Genomic DNA, 16,339 nt, shown 5'->3' on the forward strand with positions numbered 1-16,339 from the left:
AAGAACAGGGTGACTAGAGGCTGGGGTTGTGGCTCAGCAGTAGAGCACTTGCCTAGCACATGCAAGGCCCTGGATTCGATCCTCAGCACCACGTAAAAATAAATAAATAAAGGTATTGTGTCCAACAAAAAAATATTTAAAAAAAAAGAACAGGGCGACTGAGCATAAGTGGGGCAGGGAGGGTGGGGGGAAGAGCACTAAGCAACTCAGTGAAACCATCTCTATTTTTGTTTATTTATTTATTTTGGTACCAGGGATTGAACTCAGGAACACTAGACCACTGAGCCACATCCCCAGCCCTATTTTTTTTTTTTTTTTGTAGTTTATTTAGAGACAGGGTCTCACTAAGTTGCTTGAGGCTGGCTTTGAACTCCTGTCTCAGCCTCCCAAGCTGCTGGGATTACAGGCTTGCACAGCCACCAAGCCTGCAGAGACCCTGTCTCTAAATAAAATACCAAATAGGGCTGGGGATGTGGCTCAGTGGTCCAGTACCTGCCCCCCACCCCTCCAAAAAAAAAAAAATACATGAAAACAAAAAACAAAAAAGGTTGGAATCCATAGTTATCTTTCCATTTATCATCATCTTCATCTTCTTCACCTTCATCCTTATTGCCTTCTTCATCAATATCTTCCAGTCCTCCTTCATCATCCATGTCAGGAACCGAGTAGTATTGCGATGGATTAGGCCAAATATCATCTTTGATGACCTCTTCTACCTCATCTGCACCTGCGTCAGGATGGTCAGTAAACCAGGTAGAGAAGCTCTCGGTTCTTCCTGCTGACTTTATTCTGCGTTGAACTTGAACGTCAAGTCCTTTCCAGATTTCCATTTGATTTCAGTGGACTTTGAAGATGGATCGCCACTCTCATTCAGATGAAATTCTTTGGAGAGAACTTTATATTCAAAGTAAGGATTTTCATCAAAATAAAAATCTGTTCTGTAACCTGATTTGATATCTTCAAATTCCATCACTTCAACTCTCATCAAATCATGCAGCGCTGCTTCATCTTCCTCCCTAAGTGGTGTGGACACTTGTGGATGGTTGACAAATGTTGTTACCCCCAAATTGGGGATTTTGGGAATTCTGACCTCTTCTGAAAAAATGGTTGGCGGAGTTCTGTTTCTGTTCTAATGTCAGCATCTCCTCACTGGCTTGCTCAGTGAGTCTGTCTGTTCGCTGCTTGTTCTTCTTCTGGGGTCTCCTCTGCCGTCGTGGTTGGAGTTGAGCTCCTTTCTACTGACTGTCCTTTTGGTGCTGCTCTCGGAGGTGTGTGGGGGGTGGTGACCGGCCAAGCCGGGAGGGGGGAGGGGCGGATGGGGGGCTTCCCCTCACCACCTGCACCTGCGCTCCCTTGCAGCCCTCCCCCGTGCTTGTTAGCTCAAGCTGCCTTCGCAGCAGGGGGCATGCAGCGTACCCGCCGGGCTGGGACTCTTGCCTGCGGAGGGAGGCGGATGCCCGGGCTCCCTTATTGTCGCTCCTGCTCACTGCTCCGCCCAGGCCAGTCTGGAACTCAAGATCTTCCTGCCTCAACCTCCCAAGTGATTACAACTGCACTACCGTGCCCAGTTTGTCAGTCCTTTTATTTTGTAGCCATGTTAGTGGTGTGAAATGGTATCTTATTTTTGTTCTCCCTTTCTTTTTCCCCCTTCCTTTTCTTTCTTTCCCTTTTCCTTTCTGCTTCCTTTTTATTTTTATTTTTTTGCTGTGCTAGGGGTTGAACCCAGGACCCTATGCTTATTGGGCAAATCCTGAATCTGTACCTTCGAGCTACACACTCCTAGTTCCTTACTCCATCTCTATACTGTCTGTGACGGGAGGGATCATTCCCTCTTGGAATACTTGGTTTCTAAGACATCTCATTGTCCTGGTGGCCTCCTTTGTCCCAGTGGTTCCTCCTTATCTGTTCAACCTCTCCACAGTGAAATACCCTAGCACGCACTCCCGGGTTCTCTTGCCTTTTCTGTCTACACCACTCCCTTGGCAACCTTGTGCAGTTTTAGTGGGCTCTCATGCCCTCTGTGCACCAGCCAACCCCAAATTCACATATTTCAGTCCGGAGCTCTCTCCTGGACTGGACTGCTCATTTACTTAATTTTATTCCACATCTCTCATTCTCAAACTTTGCATATTCAAAGCTGAATTCTTGAACTGAATTTCGGCTCCTCCCCTATCAAATAAAGGCAGCTCCCAGCTTGGGGACTGAAAACTAGAAGCTGTTTTTCACTCTTTTCTCCCTCTCTTTTTTGCTGTGCTGGGGATGGAACCCAGGGTGAGCTCTGCCACTGAGCCACACTCTCAGGCCTACTCCTTTTTCTCTTGCACCCTCCATTCTAGTTGGTCAGCAAGTCCTGGTGACTCTACCTTCAGAACAGACAACATCAGACCGCATCTCACCCACACCCACCCCCTCATTCCCTGTTTTCTGCTATCTCCATGGCTCAGACCACTGCTTCTCCAGAAGGGCAGGGATTTTATCTATTTTGTTTTCAGGGTAATCCAGTGCCTGAGAAGATGTTGATGTTCAATAAATACCCATGGAAAGAACTTGAAGAAGAGAGGTAAGAGCCAGATCTTAGAGGGACATGGTGGCACCTACCTGTAATCCCAGCAGCTTGGGAGGCAGAGGCAGGAGGATCAGAAGTTCAAGGCCAACTTCAGCAATTTAGCAAGGCACTCAGCAATTTAGAGAGACCCTGTTTCTAAATAACATATAAAAAAGAAAGGCTGGGGGTGCTGGGGTTGTAGCTCAGTGGTAGAGTGCTCGCCTAGCATTCACGAGGCACTGGGTTCAATCCTTATCTGTTCACCACCACATGAATGTAAAATAAGATATTGTGTTCACCTAAAACTTAAGAATAAATATTTTTAAAAATATATTTTAAAAAAAAAGGGCTGAGGGTGCGTTTGTGGCTCAGCGGTAGAGTGCTTGCCTCACATGTGTGGGGCCCTGGGTTTGATCCTCAGCACCACATAAAAATAAATAAATAAAATAAAGGAATTGTGTCCAACTACAACTAAAAAGATAAATATTTAAAAAATACATATATATAAAAAGAGAGCTGGGGATGTGGCTCAGTGGTTGAACGCCTCTGGGTTCAATCCCTGGTATGGGGGGGGGGGAAATCAACAACAACAACAAAACAAGCCCAGATTTTGCAGGGAATGGTGGAGTGTGGCCTTAGGAGGGCCATTGGAAGTTCCTTCCTCTTTTCGCAGCCAAGGAAGCCTGGTGTAGTAGAATCCCAGGGCTCCTGTTCTTATCCCATCTTGGACTCTTGGGGCACTGTGACCTGGGTACAAATTATTCCCCCTTCACTGAGGCTTGGTTTCCTCATCTGCTCATCAGGGCATTATGACCTCCCTCCCTGGCTGGTGCGAAGTACCTGGTGTGTGCGCAGTGTCTAGCATATAGCCAACACGGAAGGCTTTTCCTTCACAGAAAATTTGGAGCAAATTTCAGACAGGAGTGCAGATTTTTGTTGTCAAAGATGTGAGATGTGGTCTGATGCTGGTGGTGGTAAGGAGGTAGAGAAGGAAGAGGGAAGAGAAATGGAGAAAGAGTAGGAGACAAGGCCCTGAGATCTGAAGGACAGAGAGAGGCCAGGCTGCCCCCAGGGATCTGAGCAGGCCAGGTTTTCCACAGGTCTTGGATTCAGATCTCCCTTTCCTCAGGGTGGTGTAGCTCATAAAGCCTCTCCACCCTGGGCTCTGTTCAGCCCACCCTAAGCCATAGGGAGGCACATAGAGATGACAGGTGAGTAAGGCCATTTCATGGTGAGGAAACTGAGGCTCAGGAAGGCACAATTTGCCTTTGGCTCCTCTTCTCTGCTCCCCCGGATGTTCAAGGGCTGGCTTGCTCCCATTCCTACCTCCTCAGGGCATACACCTGAGTGGGTGCTCTTGAGTGGGTCTCCAGCCCTTAGCCCATTCCACACCCCTTTTGTAACAATAACATTGAGATGCCTCTTTCCTGTAGTACAATTCTTAAATTTCCAAAATGCGGAAATCAATGCCATAACCAAAATGTGAAGAAATAAAAGGAAAGTAACCTATACTGTCTCTCTTTTTATTCTATAAATACTCAGGCTGACTTTCGTAGATCAGAGCTTGTTGGATTCATGCTGATGAGTCACCTGGGCACCTCATTAAAATGCAGATTCTGAGCCAGCGAGTCTGGGGAAGGAGCTCAGAGTCGACTTTTCCAACCAGCTCCCTGGTGTTGCCCAGCTGCTGCTCCACTGGCTGGAGGGAGAGGGCCCCGTCTGCCGAGGTGGGCGGCCCGTTGAGCCCGGGGCGCCCAGTTCCCGGCGGGATCATCCGCCCAGAGCCTACCCGTCCAGGGCCCTAGTGAAGGGCAACCGGGTCCGGGCCCGCCCTGCAGCCCAGCCTCATTCTTGGCATCAGGGCGGCGAGCGCCCTGATGCAGAGACAGCAGTTCCCACGGGAGGAGCCCGCCCGGGGAACCGGCCTCGGGGCAGGGAGGGAAGCCCTGAACTGCCTGTCCTGCGAATTGACGTCCGAGGGGCGGGGCCTGTCAGCCCCACCCTCTTCCCTGTCCCTGCTGGGATCTGTAAAGCCCAGGTGCCTCTCCTTCCTCCTTTCCTCCCACATTCCCTCTGCCACAGTCTGGGCTAGGCACCTGCAGTGGTCAGCCCAAGAGGACCCAGCTTTTCCCTGCCATCATCCCTGCTGGTTCTGGCGAGGGCAGGGGTTCTGGGGAGTCTTCCACACTTGAGAGCCAGGCCAGACTGATCCTCATCCTAGTCTAGTCACTAGTACAAGGTATCAGAGCTTGGAGGATGTCCCGGGACTGGATCCTGTTATGCCTGGCATGTGTCAAGAAAAGCTTGCAGGGCTGGGGATGTGGCTCAAGCGGTAGCGCACTCGCCTGGCATGCGTGCGGCCCGGGTCCGATCCTCAGCACCACATACAAACAAAGATGTTGTGTCCGCCGAAAACTAAACAATAAATATTAAAATTCTCTCTCTAAAGAAGAAAGAAAAGCTTGCAGTCTCCTGGGCCTGCATCACCCAGGAAGTACAGCACTGCCCATGTGTGCACGTGGAGCTCCAAACTTAACTCTGGATATCAGAGCTGGAAGGCTAAATCTCTCATTCTAATATGGGGAAACTGAGGCCCAGAGAGGGGAAGGGTCTCACAGCTCACAAGCCTGATAAGGTTCTGATCCTGCTCCTTCAGTTCTTAGATGAAGTCTCTGGGGTTTTCACAGCTCCCTCTGCTGCCTGGGACCTGGGGCCAGTGTTTGACCAGAGCCTATTTCTTTTATTTTAGTGATGGGGTGGGGGATTGAACCCAGGCATCCTTTGCCACTGAGTTACATTCCCAGCTCTTTTTTTTTTTTTTTTGACAGGGTCTCACTAATGGCCTTTCTAAGTTGATGAGGCTGGCCTTGAACTTGTGATCCTCCTGCCTCAGCCTCTCTAGTCAATGGGATTGCAGGCATGCATCACCCTGCTTGGCTATTAGGGTCAGTGTTTGGATACAGTAAACCCCTCTCTCCCCAAGGCTTTACAAGAGGCACCAGGGCTTTACAGATCCAAGGGGTTTAGGGCAAGAGTTGAGTCAAATCAAAGAGAGAGCCCAGCAGGAAAGGGAAGGAGATTTAGTGCCCTATAAAATATACTTTGCCTTTAGGTTTCATTTCCTAAAACAAAGTTGTGCCACTAAAGCAAGAAAGAGACAATGGGGACTTAATTTGGTTTTACTTTTCAATGTCTGGCTTCCTAGACAGAAGGCTCAAGCTCTGACTACAGAGTAGAGACAGAACCAGCCATGCTGGGGGCCTGTTAGAATGGCTCTGTCACTATTCTAAGATTGAGTTTGGCCTGTGTCAGTCCCACATGGAGATAGGAGTGTGTTTAGCTCCATCACGGCCTAGCCCACAAGAGATGAAGCTCTGTCTGGGCTTGGGTGGAGATCTTTGTCATCAGGCTCAGATTCAAGTTTATGTCCAAGGTCAGGGCTCATCCTAGGATCAGGGAACAGGGAGAAGCAGACCTTGGTCCCTGCCAGGACAGACCCAGCCCAGGATTCCTACTCCAGGAGGGTGAGTCAGGCAGCCTTAGGCTCCAGGGCTGGAGCAGAGGCCCTGGTTGCAGTGATATCCCAGGGCCTATGGCTCACCATGGCTGGTTCTTGAGGGCAGGCCGAGGGTTGTCACTGAATCCCTCCCCATACAACTTCCCCACAGGACCCTAGGGTTGTGTGGATCCCCTCCTTTCACTTTTCTACTCAAAGCTCTCTTGCTTACGGAGGCAATTGGCACCGTAGCCAGCTCTGCCTATGGGCAGCAGGACTCAGGGATGGAGGTCAGGTTTTCTCGTGGTCTCAGGGCTCTGTCCAGGTGTGCGTGTTAGGAACCAGGTTAGCTGGACAACAACTGTGAGCTCCGGAGCCCCTCCCATGGCCGATTTCCAATACCCACATCACACTGTGCCCTGGCTCTGTCCTAGCACAGTCCCCTTGTCTTCCACAGGGCCTAGTTGGCCCATGAGGTCAGGTTTCCTCCAAGGGTTCTTTGCCCTGTCCCTGTGCCTATTGGTGTGAAGGTGACTGTGTTCATGACTGTGGCTTTGGCTGACATTGTGATTGTGATGGTTGAGTCTCTTTCAGTGATGGGAGGGGACAGTCAAGGAAGGTTTCTGTCCCTCAAAAACAAACAAAAAACCTACCAGGTTCCCTAGTAGCATGGGGACCCTGGAAAACCTGACATAGCCTAAGAGCCTCACCTGCTGCCACTCTGCCCTGCTGCTCCATGCAGCGGGGACCTGGCCTCGTGCCACATTCAGGAGCCGACTCTCGGGTGCCCTCACCTTGCTGTCCAAGTCCACGTGCTTCCCTGCACTGTGCCCATCTTTCAAACCCAAGTCATTCCTGAGGACAAGTCCTTCTTCTTATTAAGGGACAACCCTCGGTGGCTTCCTGGCAGTGGGAATAAAATGCCAATCCTTTCAGTTCTTCTCCCAGCTGACCTTCCCCTCATCTCCTCCTCCTGCCCCTGGCTCCTATGCTCGTGCTACAGCAGGCCACCTTCTGTGCTGCAAACACAGCAGCTTGTCCTTCCTCCGGGATGTCAAGCCCACACCCTTCCCAGCTCTCCACCTGTCTCTTCCCCCAGCCTCAGCTCAACTAGACCTTCCCTGACTCCCCTTTAGAAGGGCTCCCGCAGTCACTCTTCACCTCATCACCCCATTTCTGCCCACCCTGCCAGTCCCATCCACAGTCACCTTGTTTATATGTGTTACCTTTTTATTTTATTTTATTTTTTTAAGAGAGAGAGATAAGGGGCTGGAGATGTGGCTCAAGCGGTAGCGCGCTCGTCTGGCATGCCTGCGGCCCGGGTTCGATCCTCAGCACCACATACCAACAAAGATGTTGTGTCCGCCGAGAACTAAAAAATAAATATTAAAAATTCTCTCTCTCTCTCTCTCCTCTCTCACTCTCTCTTTAAAAAAAAAAAAAAAAAAAAAAAAAAAAAAAAAAAAAAGAGAGAGAGATAATATTTTTAATATTTATTTTTCAGTTTTCGGCAGACACAACATCTTCGTTGGTATGTGGTGCTGAGGATGGAACCCAGACCGCACGCATGCTAGGCGAGCGCGCTACCGCTTGAGCCACATCCCCAGCCCTGTGTTACCTTTTTAGGATGCAGGATCTCAAACTCCTGAGCTCAAGTGATCCTCTCACCTCAGCTTCCCAAGTGCTGGGTCTGCAGATGCCCGCTACTCTGCTGGCCACCTACCTGTATCACTTGTATCCCTGTCTTCCCCACCAGATTGCAAACTCCAGAGGGTGGGGACCAACAAGTGGCTGTAGAATAAATGAAAAAATGGCTATGCTTATTTACTCTTTGTTATGCCTGGACCATTGATAACATCTTGTTTGAATGTCAGGCTTGCTGTGCGTGCAGTGGCACATGCCATTGTATCTCAGTGGCTCTGGAGGCTGAGGTAGGAGGATCTCAAGATCAAGGCCAGCCTCAGCAACTTAGTGAGTCCTTGTCTTAAAAAAAAAAGGGGGGGGGTTGGGGGTGTGGCTCAGTGGTTAAGACCCTCTGGGTTCAATCTCCAGGAAGCGGCCCCTGCAAAAAAATATGTCAAGCCTGCTTTCTGTTCTTCACTGGGGTAGAGGGACAAGGGGCAAAGCATTTTCATTCTGGGGACCAGGAAGCTGGGTTTAAGAAGCTGCTGGCACTGCTCTCCCCACTGCATCGGCTGCTGGGTAGCCAGGAAGCTGGAAATCTAAAAACTGGTGACTTGACACCAGGTGGCTGCTGCAGAAAATTCTCATGTCACTGCGACCTTGCTGGCTGGCAAAAATGGCCAAAAGGGGTCAAGAAATAATACAAGATGAAATAGCAAAATCACAGCCACCACCAGCCCTTTACAGCACTTGCTCTATTCTCCCTGTTTGTAAGCGGGAGAGCCCAGGAGCTGAGAGGAGGGCGCACAGCTCAGCACCACATCCTGCTCCCGGGAACCTAATTGGATTCCAGAGGCGCACAGGCTGCAGAGGCGATGTCATTGTTCCCTGGCCGACCTCCCCAGCAGGTTGAGCACACCAAGCCACAGTCCCTGCCCTATGACCTCACTACCACTGTCACCTCTGCATCAATGCCACCATCAGGAACCATCCCTGGAACCACTGTCAAGTCATTACCAGCCCCATCGTCGCCTCCTCTACCAACGTCAAGATCTGACTGAGCAGTCACCTTTTCCATCATTGCACAGCGTCACCATCAGAGTCACTGCCACCACTGTCATGATTACCCCCCTTAGATTCCTTGGCAGGAAGTGTCCAGAGGGTAGTGAGGTCACTCCTTGCTTTGGTGTTCCCAGGGTAATTGCTTAATGTGATGGCCGTGGCCCTGAGCTTGCTAGATACCCTGCACTACTAGGATTCTTCCTAGGCTCTGCCGAAGCTGAGGACGGCTCTGGCTGCACGGTCCCAGAGAGCCTCTGGGAAGCCATTTTGTCCATCCCCCTGCCTCGCGAATGCTTTGCCTTTATGGTGGAAAAAGCAATATCATGATTGTTCAGAGTGCTGGTGGGGTGAGTCTGGATCAGCAGGTGACCTCGCCTCTCTGGGCCACAGTTTCTTCATCTGTAAGAAGGGACAGATGAGTTACCTTGTAGAGTATGGGGGATTTGAGGGGTGTAAATGAAGAACCTGCCACAGGTCAACAAATATATGAAAAATGTTCAACATCTCTAGCATTTAGAGAAATACAAATTAAAACTACACAGTCAGAATGGTAATTATCAAGAATACAAATAACAAGCCCGGGCGTGGTGGCACACACCTGTAATCCTAGCAGCTCAGGAGGCTGAGATAGGAGGATCACTGAGTTCAAAGCCAGCCTCAGCAAAAGCAAGGTGCTGAGCAACTCAGTGAGACCCTGTCTCTAAATAAAATACCAAATAGGGCTGGCAATGTGGCTCAGTGGTTGAGTGCCCCTGAGTTCAATCCCCAATTAAAAAAAAAAAAAAAAAGAATACAAGTAATAATAAATGTTGGCAAGGATGTGGAGGGAAAAGGTACATTCATACATTGCTGGTGGAGCTGCAGATTGGTGCAACCACTTTGGAAAGCAGTATGGAGATTCCTCAGAAAACTTGGAATGGAACCACCATTTGACCAAGTTATCCCACTCCTCGACATATACCCAAAGGACTTAAAATCAGCATACAACAGTGATGCGGCCACATTAATGTTTATAGCAGCTCAATTTACAATAGCCAAACTATGGAACCAACCCAGGTGCCCTTCAATAGATAAATGAATAAAGAAAATGTTACTCAGCCATAAAGAAAAATGAAATTATGTCTTTTGTGGGTAAATGGATGGAACTGGAGACTATCAAGCTAAGTGAAATAAGCCAGTCCAGAAAAAAAACAAAGACTGAATGTTTTCTTTGATATGAAGATACTGACTCACAACAGTGGGGCAGGGGCAGGGAGGAGTGGAGGTCACTGGATTGGATAGGAGAGGGGGGGTATGGGAATGGGAAAGAATAGATTGAGTCGGACATAACTTTCCTTTGTGCATATGTGAACACACGACCAGTGAAACTCCACATCCTATACAAACACAAGAATGGGAAGTTGTACTCTGTGTATGTGGGATATGTCAAAACACATTTGATTGTCACGTATAATTAAAACGAACAACAACAAAAGAACTTGCCAACAGGACCCAGTACCCAGGAAGCTCTCAAATGGAAGCCACTAATGTCTTGTCCTTTTTTTTTGTCAATGATATAGGGCTCATATCATACCAGGCACTGTTGTGAGCACTCTACAAATTTCAGTTCATTCATTTAGACCTCATAAGAGCTCTATGAGACAGGTAATGCCATTACTCCCATTTTATAGATGTGAAAACTGAAGCACAAGGTCAACTAACTTACACAAGGTCTCATAGCTAGTTAGTGAGGGGCCAGGATTTTAACACAGGGAATATACCTCTAGAGCCTGAGCTCTTAACCTCATGCTATTTGGCAGCAAGTACCTCCCCCGTGTTCTAAAAATCTTCCTTCTTTGCACAGGCCAGGTTGGAGAAGCCGCTACTCTTATTGTCCAGCATGTGGAAAGAGCCTCTAGAAGCCATTGCATCTAGTCCCTTGTCTTGGGACAGAAATGCCCCCATTCACCTTGTCCAGATCTCCCATCCCTCCCAGTCAGGAAGTCCTTCCTGTTGTCTGACTTGAATATGGGCTGAGGCAGCAGTTCCCAGGGAGGAACCTTGTCAGCTGGGACATCTTGTGAGAGGGGCCCCAGGTAGTGGCTTGAGTCTGGGCTCTTAGAGAAAGAAGTGGGGGCTTCCGGGTACCAAAGTGGGGGCACAGCTCCTGAACAGGAAGCCCTATTAGTCACTCTCATGGCCCTTTGTTTACTCACCTCAGCTTGACCCAGGGCTCTAGGGAGCCTCTCCCACAGCCCAGGCCTAGGAGGCCCCCTGCACTCTCCTTGGTCCTCATCCCGCTCCCTCCCTGTGTTCCTACCAGCTGTCAGGGTCTGAAGCTCTTTTTCCCAGCTCCCCTTCTCCTCTCCAGTCTTCTCTTATCTCTCTCCCTCCTTCCTCCTTCCTGGTGGGACTACCTGGCACTAGGCCTGGTAGACCCCCCCATGTCCCACCCCCCCATCTTCTCTTCCCAACTTAACCTCTGTCTCAGCCAAGGGCCCAAACCACAAAGAAAACTGGGAGCTGAGGCTGAACAGGTGGCCCCTGGACATGTAAACCCTCTGAAGTCCCCACATATACAAGGGATGGGAGGGAATTTTTCATTAAGTCTAGATTTTCCTTCTTCTTGCTTTTTTTTATTTTTTTGGTATTGGGGATTGGACCCAGGGCCTCACACAGGCTAGGCAAGTGCTCTACCACTGGGCGACATCTCCAGACTTTTAAAATTTCGTTTTGAGACAGGGTCTCGCTAAATTACCTGGAAGACAGGGTTGGAATTCCCACAGGGCTGGAACTTGCAACCCTCCTGCCTCAGCCTCCCCACTCTGGGCAAGTCTAGCTTTTCCGAAGGTTCGAGGCCTGGCCTCCTGACCTCAGTCATGGGCTGCCTCAGCCTCACGGCTCCCACAGGATGGCTGCGGCCTCTGCTGTAATTCCTCCTGCATGGCACTCGTCCTGTGGGGTGGCCCAGCACCCTGAGGGGCCCCTGTGGGAGAATCTGCTGTCGCCTCTGCACTGACACCCAGGGCCCAGCACCCCAGACAACCACCGTGGCGTGTGGCGCATTCAGCTTGGTGCCACGGGAGGTTCACAGAGGGTCTGACTTGCTGCCTCCTCCCCCTCCTCTGCATTTTCAAGGCCACCACTGAGACCACCCTCGTCACCACAGTCTTCTGAGTGGTCTGTCTCTCTCCCTCTGGTTTCCCTGCCAAGCCTTTCCCACAGGATGGTCCCTCTGCCCACGGGGCTTTTTCCCATGATTCATTCAGCTCTTTCACATCCTTCAGTTTCAGCTCCAGTGTCTCTTTCTCAGGGACAATGTCGTGTCCTCTCCCCGGGGACAGCCCGTGACTGATCAGTGTGCGGAGGCTGAGAGGCCTGGCACCTTGCCTTAGGCTGCGCCAGCTCTGAAGGGCGGTCCCAGCCCTTGTCCCTTTGTAACTGGCTTTGTTTATCTGTTTATATTTATTGAGCACCTCCTATGTCCAGCATGTTATAGGCACCAACGAAGCAGAGAACGAGAGACAAGCATCCCTGCTCCGGACAAGGACACCGACAATAACTGATAATACACAACAGGACATGAGGTGGTTCTCGGCCAGGTGGGCGAGGGAGAGCAGGGCCTGTCTGAGCTGAGAGAGGAAACCGGGGGACATCTCTGGGTGGAATATTCTAGGCAGAGAAACAGCAGGCAGAAAGGGCTGTGGGGTGGGGCTGGGGATGTGGCTCAAGCGGTAGCGCGCTCGCCTGGCATGCGTGCGGCCCGGGTTCGATCCTCAGCACCACATACCAACAAAGATGTTGTGTCCGCCGAGAACTAAAAAATAAATATTAAAAATTCTCTAAAAAAATATTAAAATTCTCTCTCTCTCTCTTAAAAAAAAATAAATAAATATTAAAATTAAAAAAAAAAAGAAAGGGCTGTGGGGCAGGAATGTGCCTGTGAACTTGAGATACAAGGAGACTGTGTGTCTAGGGTGGAAGGAGCAAGTGGCAGGGGGGTCAGGTGGGAAGGTCACCTGTCACCCAGTCCCAGAGTTTGCATTTGATTCCGAGTGGGAGGCCCATGGGGAGCCTGAGGGAGGGTGTGGAGGAAGCCCCTCTGGGCTGTGCAGAGCGGGAGTCTGGGGCCTCATTCTCAGGACAACGTAGTCATCCTGAAAGAGGTGGCTGATGGTGTGGGAGGTGGCTGATGGTGTGGGAGGTGGCTGATGGTGTGGGGTGGTGCAGAAGCTCCATGTGCAGGGCTCCATGTGGAAGGGAGGTGGTGCCTGTGGACTGACTGGCGTGTGCAGAAGAGAGATGCTATGTGTTTAAGGCCTTGAATGGAACCGCCATTTCTTTGTGATTCCTTGATCTCTTCCTGTCTGGGAGGGCAGGGACCTTTTCTGGTCTGGTTTAGCCTCACTGAGTTTAGCCTTTTACTTGGAATACCACAGATGCTTCATGAATGTTTGTTGAATGACTGAATGAAAGATGTGGGCCCTGTGGGAATTCCAACCCTGTCTTCTAGCTTCTTGCCAATGCCTTTTCTCTCTTGCCAGGTTTTTGGAGATCGAGAGACAGGAGCAGGACAAGGGCTTGGCTAGTAGCAAAACAGAGTCCATGGCCACCAAAGGTTGCCAAAGAATGCCTTACCAGACTCAAGTTGGAGCCAGGCCAGCCTCCAGCCCACTCTGCTGGAAGGTGGGCACATGGCCAGGCCAGTTTGGCACGGCCTCCCTGGGGAGAAAGCTGCCACCACTCACAGCCTGGCTCCCTGGAGCCTAGGGGGAGTCCAAGCTTGGAACAGCTATGCCCAAAGAGGAATGTGCCCAGGCTGTGCCCAGGGGGAGGGAATAGTCACACTGGCCTCTCTGATTCGGGGTCTCCCTCCGAGGCAATGGATAAAGGATAAGCCAGACTAGGCCTGGCAGGTTTGTTGAGCCTGGATGGGGGTCCCTTGTGACCCTTTGTCATGGGCCCCTTGTGTTTTCCTCCCCTATCCCTTAACCCAGCTCCTGACTACCCCTAGTGTGTGTGTGTGGTCAGCTGCTCTGTGTCACCAGCTCTCTGGGGGGCAGGGATGGTGCCTGTCCCCTGGCTTTACCCAGGAGGCACTGGGAACTCTGCAGGAATGAATGGGGGAGGAGGGAATGAATGAAAGCCCTTTGTCAACTGCAAGGCCTGGTGGTGGGACAGTGAGAATTGTCAAATAACTCCTCACTAGGCAGGCAGAGGAAGCCACACAGTAAGAGCCTCAGCCCCATGTGGCCTGGCAGGGTATAATCTGAGCAGCCTCCTCCAGCCCCACCTACCCCACCCCTCACTGCAGGATCATGAGACTTAAAAATAACAATCATCACAATAATCAAGACATCAGTTTCGCCCCTACTACTCATTTAATCTGCACAACAAAATCATGAGATGGGAACTACCATTATTCCCATTCTAAGATTTGTAAGCGGAGGCTCCGGAGCCTCATTCATTTACTCAAGATAACTAATCAGCAGGGCAGAGATTCAAACTCAGATGTCTGAGGTCCCAGTCCACCAGAGTGAGCCCTGACTCTCCTCACCCTCTCTTCTCCTTTATTTTATTTATTTCTGCAGTCCCAGGGGTCAAACCCAGGGCCTCGAACAAGCTAGGAAAACACTCTACCAGGGAGATATGCCCCCCCCATTTAAATCTTCCCCATATTCAATCTGTCTCCCCCAGAGTCCTGCTTTGAGCAGGCACTTCTCAGAGCCTCAGTTTGCCTGCCTATAAAATGAACACATTGCATCCACACTGCAGGAACTTGCTCCTTTGGTGGTGAAGGGCTCTGAGGATGAAAGTACTGAGTGTGAACTGTCCAGAACTGGGTAAAGCAAGGCCAAGGAGTGGAAGTCACTGCAGTATCCTGCCCGAGGTCACCCCCAGTTGGTAAAGGAGGTCTCTGCCTCCCAGTCCTGGGCTCTGTTTGGGATGGTGGGTGAGTAAGTGTGAGCATGAGTGTGATTGTGGAAGGCTGTGTGCGTGTGTGTATGTGAGTGAGTGTGTGTGTGAGTGTGAGAGAAGATCCTCCTCTGGAGGCCTCCTGGAAGTGAAATAAACCCCTGCTGCTTCTGATTTAAGGTTTCCAGTATATTAAATAAAAAAGTTATAAAGATTGCAGAAAACATGGTACATTTTAAATGTTTACATTTAACAAATGAATGCTTTTAACACACAAAACGCAATGCAATATAATTGTGCTATTCACAAGATAATTACAGGATTTATAGAAAATATTAATTCATAGTGCACTGTAGGAGGTGTGGCTGGGTAATGAGGCACAAATTTAGAGTTGTCTGATAAGCGGTTCTGTGCTTTTCTCCCATTGTGCATCTTTGTCACCACATGTCACATCCTCCTTTGGGCATCCAGTGGCCTATACTGCTATCCTCCCTCTGGCCCTCTCCTTGCTTTACTAAACAACTCCCTGACCCACCTCCCCTGACTCAGCCCTCTCCTGGGCTTCTTTGCTTCTCCCTGAATCTTGGGCAGGCAGACTCTTGCCCCAGGGCCTTTGCACACATTGTCCCCTGTGCCTGAGCACTCCTCCCTCAGAGGTCCTCTTGGCTTGCTCTACCACATTGTCTGACTTCTAGTCAAGGGTCTCTGCTCAAGAAGGCCTTCCTAGTGTCCTATTTAAAATTGCAAACCATTCCCCCAATTTTATTGGTTTACCTGCTGCTTCCCTGAGCTCTGACTGCTGGAGCGGGTGCTCCATAAACACCTGTGGGGAGGAAGAGATGACTCTGGCAATGTCAAGCTGCCCTCCAAGCGGGGCGCAGTGCGGGCGCTTGTGGGTCTTGGCTAAACGCCCCTGAGGCAGCCGGGGCAGCTCTGCCAGCTCACTGGGGGGGAGGGGGCTGGGGATTAGCCCCAAGTCTGGGGCTGCTGACTCAGAGGCCGTGATTTCAACCAACTGGACTCCTGCGGCAGAAGTCCCCATCTTTCCCTGGGACCCGCTACTGGCCCCTGGTGTCCACGACCCTGAAGTGCATGGGGCGCGGGGATATGGGGCAGGTGCAGTGTTTCCCACTCGGTCCGCCCTCATCTCGGTGCCTTCTGTGCACGACGAGCTCCAGGCGGAGTCGAGGGAGGGGTCTGATGTTCATGGTTCACCTGATCAAGTCCCTGTGGGCCTCTCTTTCCTTTTCTGTTCCTCCTCGAGGCTCCGGGGGTTCCATGGCTCGCCTCCCAGGGCTCCCCTCCAGGCACCTGCTCCTGCCCTGGCCTCTCCCTGGAGGCCTCCCCTGCCTCTCTTCATGGGGGTCTCAGCTTTGCTGCGATGTCTTCTCCAGCAAGCCTGCCCGCAAGGCCCTGGCCAGGTGCCCTCTCTGGGCTCCCAAAGCTCCTGACTTCCCTCCTTCAACACTGCAGGGCAGTGGAGGTGTGTGGGGCGCCAGGGCTGGTGGGAACCATGTCTGCCCTTCACCAGTCTATCCCCTTCAGTGGACTGAGCTTCTTGCATTTTTTTTCTTTTGTTTCTGCTTCCCAATGCTGAGGGTTGAACCTAGGGCTTCGCACATGCGAGGTAAGGGTTTTACCACTGAGTTATACCCTTAACCCTTCTCTCTGGGGATCGAACCCAGGGCCATGTGCATGCAAGGCAAGGACTCTACCAA

The 16,339-nt window shown here is 50.7% G+C and overlaps 1 pseudogene; it reads right to left on the reverse strand.

Annotated features, from left to right (window-relative positions):
* Positions 1 to 400: 400 nt before the first annotated feature.
* LOC101960234 (protein SET-like) lies at positions 401 to 11,001 on the reverse strand (annotated as a pseudogene).
* Positions 11,002 to 16,339: the final 5,338 nt, after the last annotated feature.

The sequence above is a fragment of the Ictidomys tridecemlineatus genome, chromosome 11, assembly GCF_052094955.1.
Source record: "Ictidomys tridecemlineatus isolate mIctTri1 chromosome 11, mIctTri1.hap1, whole genome shotgun sequence".
Taxonomy (NCBI): domain Eukaryota; kingdom Metazoa; phylum Chordata; class Mammalia; order Rodentia; family Sciuridae; genus Ictidomys; species Ictidomys tridecemlineatus.